This window comes from Thamnophis elegans, chromosome Z, assembly GCF_009769535.1.
Source record: "Thamnophis elegans isolate rThaEle1 chromosome Z, rThaEle1.pri, whole genome shotgun sequence".
Lineage (NCBI taxonomy): Eukaryota > Metazoa > Chordata > Lepidosauria > Squamata > Colubridae > Thamnophis > Thamnophis elegans.
This window is the reverse complement of record NC_045558.1, coordinates 113,791,623-113,797,721: the sequence shown is the minus strand read 5'-3', so window position 1 is coordinate 113,797,721 and position 6,099 is coordinate 113,791,623.

Here is a 6,099-nt window from a genome sequence, read left to right as displayed (position 1 = left end):
GGCCAGCAAGAGGCATGTGTGCATGTGCAGTGGAGCTGACCTATGTGATGGCTCATGTTCCTCAGAGAGGGCTTCACATGCCAGCTGTGGCACACATGCCATAGGTTTGCCATCACAGTCCTAGGAAGTTCTCCTGGGTTTAGTGAGGTGTTTATATAGTATCATTAGGAGAAATGCAGAATAGCAATAGCACTTAGACTTATGTATCACTTTTATACTGCTTTTATAGTGCTCTCTAAGTTGTTTAAAGAGTCAGCATATTAGCAATAGCAATAGCACTTAGACTTATATGCTGCTTCATAGGGCTTTCAGCCCTCTCTAAGTGTTTGCAGAGTCAGCATATTGCCCCCAACAACAATCCGGGTCCTCATTTTACCCACCTTGGAAGGATGGAAGGCTGAGTCAACCCTGAGCCAGTGAGATTTGAACAGCCGAACTGCAGAATTTCAGTCAGCTGAAGTAGCCTGCAGTCAGTGATGTGCGGTGAGGTTGATACCTGGTGAGGCTCAGCAGGGCAGTGGTCGGCCTTGGCGGGGGGGGGGGATTTGCATCGCGGGAGCAACCAAGCGCCCGGGTCTGCAGCAAAGGCGCTTGGTGGCTCCCGCAATGCAAAGTGCCCCGCTGCCCCCCTGCTGTCCCGGCCTGCATCCGCTGCTTCGCCAAGCTCCACCGCTGGAAGTCCCGGAGGAAGGCTGAGTGAAAAATGGAGCGAAGCTTCTCTGCGGCCTCCCGGCGCTGCCCAGAGGCTCTTGCAGGAGCACGTGTCAGCAGCTGGCAGCCTGGAGTGGCCCCGGCTGTGAGACAAGGGAACACTTAAAGTAGCCGCTGCTGCTGCCGCCACCACCGCCCCGCCGTAGTAGCTTCACTACTTGTTTCGGCTGTCATTGAAACGGAGAGGGGGAGGCATGGTATTTGGGAGGGGAAGTCTTAAGTACAGGAATGATTGTTAAAAGGGAGTTTTGTTGTCACCATCTACTGCACATGCTGGAGATAGTGAATGTGCATGCCAAGGCCAACTGTCCAACATACCAGCCTGATGATGCTTTTGAAGTTGTCTCCCACATGACACCTGTGGGGTGTATGGATTGGGCTATGGGATGGGTTTACCAAGGGGAGGGGGTTGGGTCACATATTGATATCTATGATTACGCACGCTTTTGCCTCAGATCTTGCTTTGCTTAGCTGCTATTTATTCATAACCAATAAAAGTACTCTTAATTCTGCAATTAAGTGGTTTCTTTCTTGGTTGCTGAGGGAGGCTGACTTGACATTAAGCAAGATCTCAGTTTCACATTCATCCCAGAGCTAACACCTTCCGAGGGGAGTATAAAAAACCCCAAACTTTCAAAAGAATGTCCTGCCCAGGCAGCAACTAGGAAGACAACATGGGGGCTGCTGCATCCTCGTGCCCTTTGGAAACAGAGTGAATGGTTGGACTAAACTTGGAAGAATGATCCGTCCGCCCCAGGTGGTCATTGGGAGTGGGACAGAAGTATGACCCTGAGGAAATTTCGGCTGGAGTTACCACAAGGCGATATCGGCGACCAGCAACTGCTTGGCAGGATGCCGATGAGGAGAACCTTATGATGTCCCAGGCTATGAAACTCTTTGAAGAGGCTTGGGAGAGGCAATGCTTACGTGAGAGCGGTCCTGAAAGAGAAGCTGATCTCCTAGAAACAGAGGAGAGAACTGCAGAGGCCCTGTTTGGCCCAGAGGGAGCCCTGGGGGAGACAGTGGAGCTCATCAGGTTGGAGAAGCCCCAGCAGCTGCGAGAGCCCTTCCAAGAGGGGGAGGGGACCCCCACAGATGTCAGATGGCTAAAGTTCCTTCACAAATTTGGTGGGGAATCAAAAGACCTGGGATTTTTTTTCCTGGTTCAGATCTGGAATTTCATGCAACATTTCAGAGAGAACCTCCCCACAGAAAAAAACAAGATAAGAGTTGTTACCATGGCACTGGAGAACAAGGCAGCAGCTTGGATGGTTGCCCTGCAAAATGATGACTCCCCCTACTGAGAGACTATAATAGATTTATGGCTGCCCTGAGGAAACACTTTGATGATCTGCTCATAGAGCGGAAGGCTAGAACCAGAATGAAAATCCTTACCCAGGGAAATATTCAGCCCAGTTGCTGAATATATACAAAAGTTTCATGAATTGTCTGTTTATATGTGGGGGTGATCCAAAGAGGCTCTGATGGACAGCTTCATGGATGGTTTAAACAAAGATATATACCAGAACTGTGTAAACAGGGGGCCCCCCGCAGCTTGCAACACTGGTATGAATTGGCAGCGGACATGGAAATTGATTTAGCCAGAGACAAGTACCGTGAGGTCAGTGAGAAAGATAAGACTCTCCCAAACCCTCCCAAGGAGCTCCAAAAGGAGGGAAAAGTTGGTCTGCAAGCAAACCCCAGTCGATCACCTGTTTCCATTGCGGGAAGGAGGGGCAACAAGCAGCAAACTGCCGCACCAAGATGGGCCCAAAGCCCCCTGCCTGGGAAGGGAAAGAAAGCCAGATAAACAGCCTGAGAAGAGAAGGGATACTGCCATGAAAGGGGTGGAGCCTGCTGCGCAATTCCCTCCCACTCCAGGAAAAGAGGAAGCATCCTCCTCATTGGAGGAAAGTGAAACCGAATCTGACGACGGACATCTGGTAAGTTCCCGATCGGGCCCCATGACCATCCCAGTAGAACTTAAAGTGCCCTCTATGGGAGCCCAAGCAAAAATGCTGGCCCTTTTAGATTCGGGTTGCACACGTTGTATCGTTAGCCTTGAAGTGGTAGAAAAACTGTGCCTGAAACTGAGAACTTTGAAAGTCCCCATTGCTTTTTGCCAGTTGGACGGGTCGATAGTTGGGGGGAGCCCTGCCCATTTTGTGACTGAACCAATAGACATGTGGATGGGAAATCATCAGGAGACAATACGTTTCATTGTCACACCAGGAATGGACCAGCCTCTCATACTGGGCTTACTCTGGTTACGTAAATGGAACCCACACATCAATTGGAAGAAAGGGTGGTTGCGCATCTGATCTGCTACACCCCCTGAGGGAGAAGGGAGGGCTTCCAGTATTGCTAATGCTGAATCTAACCTAGCAGCCGCAGTGCAGGAAAAAATTGACGGGGAGGAGAAAATCCCAAAAGAATATTGGGATCTAAGGGATGTTTTCAGTGAAAAATCCTCTGATAAATTGCCTGTGCAACACTGTGCAACAGATCGCAGCATTGATATCCTCCCAGGGGTAAAACTTCCAAAACCCCAAATTTACTCAATGACCCCCCCCCTCGCAAAATGGAAGAATTCCAGACGTTTATTGACAAAAAATTACAAAGGGGTCTATTGAACCTGCTAGGCCATGAGTGACCACTCCAGTGTTATTCAGAGAAAAAAAAGATGGCCCCTTTCGTCTCTATGTTAATTACAAAAATCTTAATGCTGTATGCGTACAAAATGTTTACCCCCTCCCTCTGAAGGACACGTTAGCCCAATTGTGTAAAGGAAAGATCTTCACAAAATTGGACCTAAGAGAGGCCTATTACAGAGTCAGAATTAAAGAGGGAGATGAATGGAAAACTGCTTTCAACTGCCCACTTGGTTGTTTCCAATTCCGAGAACTCGGAGTATATGGGAAAAAGAAGCTTTTGCTGTCAGGTGGGATTTGATGACCTGGTGACATTTCCTTGAAGGGGCTAAACACCCTTTTGAAGTATGGACTGATCATAAAAATTTGGAGGTGTTGAAGACCCCTCAAAAGCTATTTCCTTAACAAAGGCAGTGGGCGCAATATTTCAACTTCACCCTCAAGTACATCTCATGAGGGAAGAACTTCATGGCTGATGCTTCATCCAGACTTCCACAATAGAACAGCTCGAAGCTGAGCGGAGTTCACCCAGTCATCACACCGAAAAGTCTTGCTTCCCCGGTGGTTACAAGAAGCTGAAACAATTCGAATTTGGAGGTCACAACAGACCTCATCTGCAAACTCAAGGAAGGCCTTGAGTCCAATGACTGGTTCAAGGAACATTCAAATGAATGTACTATGAAGGATGGACTGGCTTGGGTAGGAGCTAAATTGTATGTTCCTGCTAGCCTGAAAACTTTTGTTCTTCAGCAGGCTCATGATTCCCAGATGGCAGGCCATTTTGGTTTTGTAAAGACTCTACATCTAGTTAAGAGGCAATTTTGGTGGCCTTCATTGAAAAAATACATTGAGTCCTATGTAGCCAGTTGTCCCATATGTACTGCCACGAAGCGTCCACCAGAAAAACCCCAAGGCCTTCTCCATCCTGAGGCCCCGTGGAAGGAGATATTAATGGATTTCTGTTCTGTCCCCCCTTCTCCGCTCGTTCAAAGACGACAGGCAGACAAACTTAAAAGGGAAGAACTTTATCAGTTCTCGGCTCAGACTAGCTGCGAGCCCAAAAATAAACATAAACAAAGTCTCTGACAAGAGATAACAGAATGCAAAACAAAACTCTTATGGCAAATCCAGGTGTCCACAAAGAAAGCAAAGCACTTCTCCAAGTGTCTCGCACAAATAAACCATGACCTAGGATCAATGAACATTGAATGTTGACTCCTGCAACCAGGGCGTGGCACCATCTGTCCTTTTATCACCAGAAGACCCACTAACGAGCCCCAGCTGCATTGTAATCTTGCATCCCGAAAAGACTCACACGAGTTGTCTGCTGAGTCACAACACTATCCCCCACCGCAGGGCCCTTTCCCCGGGTTCCGAAGGTCTGGATGCGGTCGGAATGACGTGTCCACAAGATGACCCGCACCCATTTCCTCTGGTGCCTTTTTCAGGAGTCCCAAACCTCTGCAGGAATAGACCCCTTGAATTGGAACTCCTTAGGTATCCGGTGGCCACCATGTTTCCTTCCGCCCTTCATGGTGTCGACACCCCATCCAGGGTCCTTCACCCTCTGCAAGGCCGACCCACCAGCCCCCCTACCATCGGAGGTTGACGGCCGCTCTACCAGCTTCGGTTGAGTCTTAACACCCAGTCCAGGGTCCTCCACCCTCTGCAAGGCCGACCCACCAGCCCCCCTACCGTCGGAGGTTGACGGCCGCTCTACCAGCTTCGGCCAAACCTTAACATCCTGTCCAGGGTCCTCCACCCTCTGCAAGGCTGACCCACCAGCCCCCGTACTGTCAGAGGTGGACGGCAGCTCTACCAGCTTCGGCCAAGCCCTAACACCCTGTCCAGGGTCCTTCACCTCCTCCAAGGCCAACCCACATGACCCCTCGCCGTTGGAGTCCGGTGGCAGCTCCACCGACTCCTGTCGAGCCACCACGCAATCCCCTCCCACAGAGCCCTTCCCCCGGTTTCGACGATCAGGGTGTGGCCCAGAAGGGTTGGTGACGGCCTCCATGGAACACGGTCCAAGACACTGGTACCCCGCCGGGAACCTAGAAACAAAGTCCAGTGCTGCAGGAACTGGAGTCGACAAAGGCTGGAATCTTGGCGGAGTTCTCCTTGCAGACCCTGGCCCATTGGCACTGGGCACATGACTCCACGCACCTCCACACGTCATTTTTCAGATGGGGCCACCAAAATTGATGGGAGGCCAGACACAATGTCTGGAAAAAAAAACAATGTCTTGATGCAGACGCACAATGAACCTGCGAGAGCACCCATCGACGGATGTGCCCTGCAGGAACATAGAGCTGGCCCTGACACTTCAAAAGATCCCCTTCCAAAGTCCATGGGGACACCGGCCCCACTTCCGCCTTTCATCACTCCACCCAGTCGTCACCCCGCTGCGCATCCCACATCAGACACTGCTTGCTCACGGGATGACAAACGGCAGCACAGGATGCAACAGGTAGAACAGTCCGAGGTGGAAGCGAGTTCGCAGGGTCAGAGTTCTTTACTTTACTCGGCAGGACATCTGCCCTGGGACTCCACACCCCCCGAATGCACGCTACCTTGTGCGAATGGGGTATCATGGCCGCACAAACATGGTGGTTGTCCGACATAATAATGCATTGCTGAGGGATGGCTGCAGTCCGTGCAACTCTTCTGTTCTTCTTGGGGCAACTCCCTGCCAAGTGTCCAAGATCCCCACAGTAGAAGCACAATCCCTCAGCAC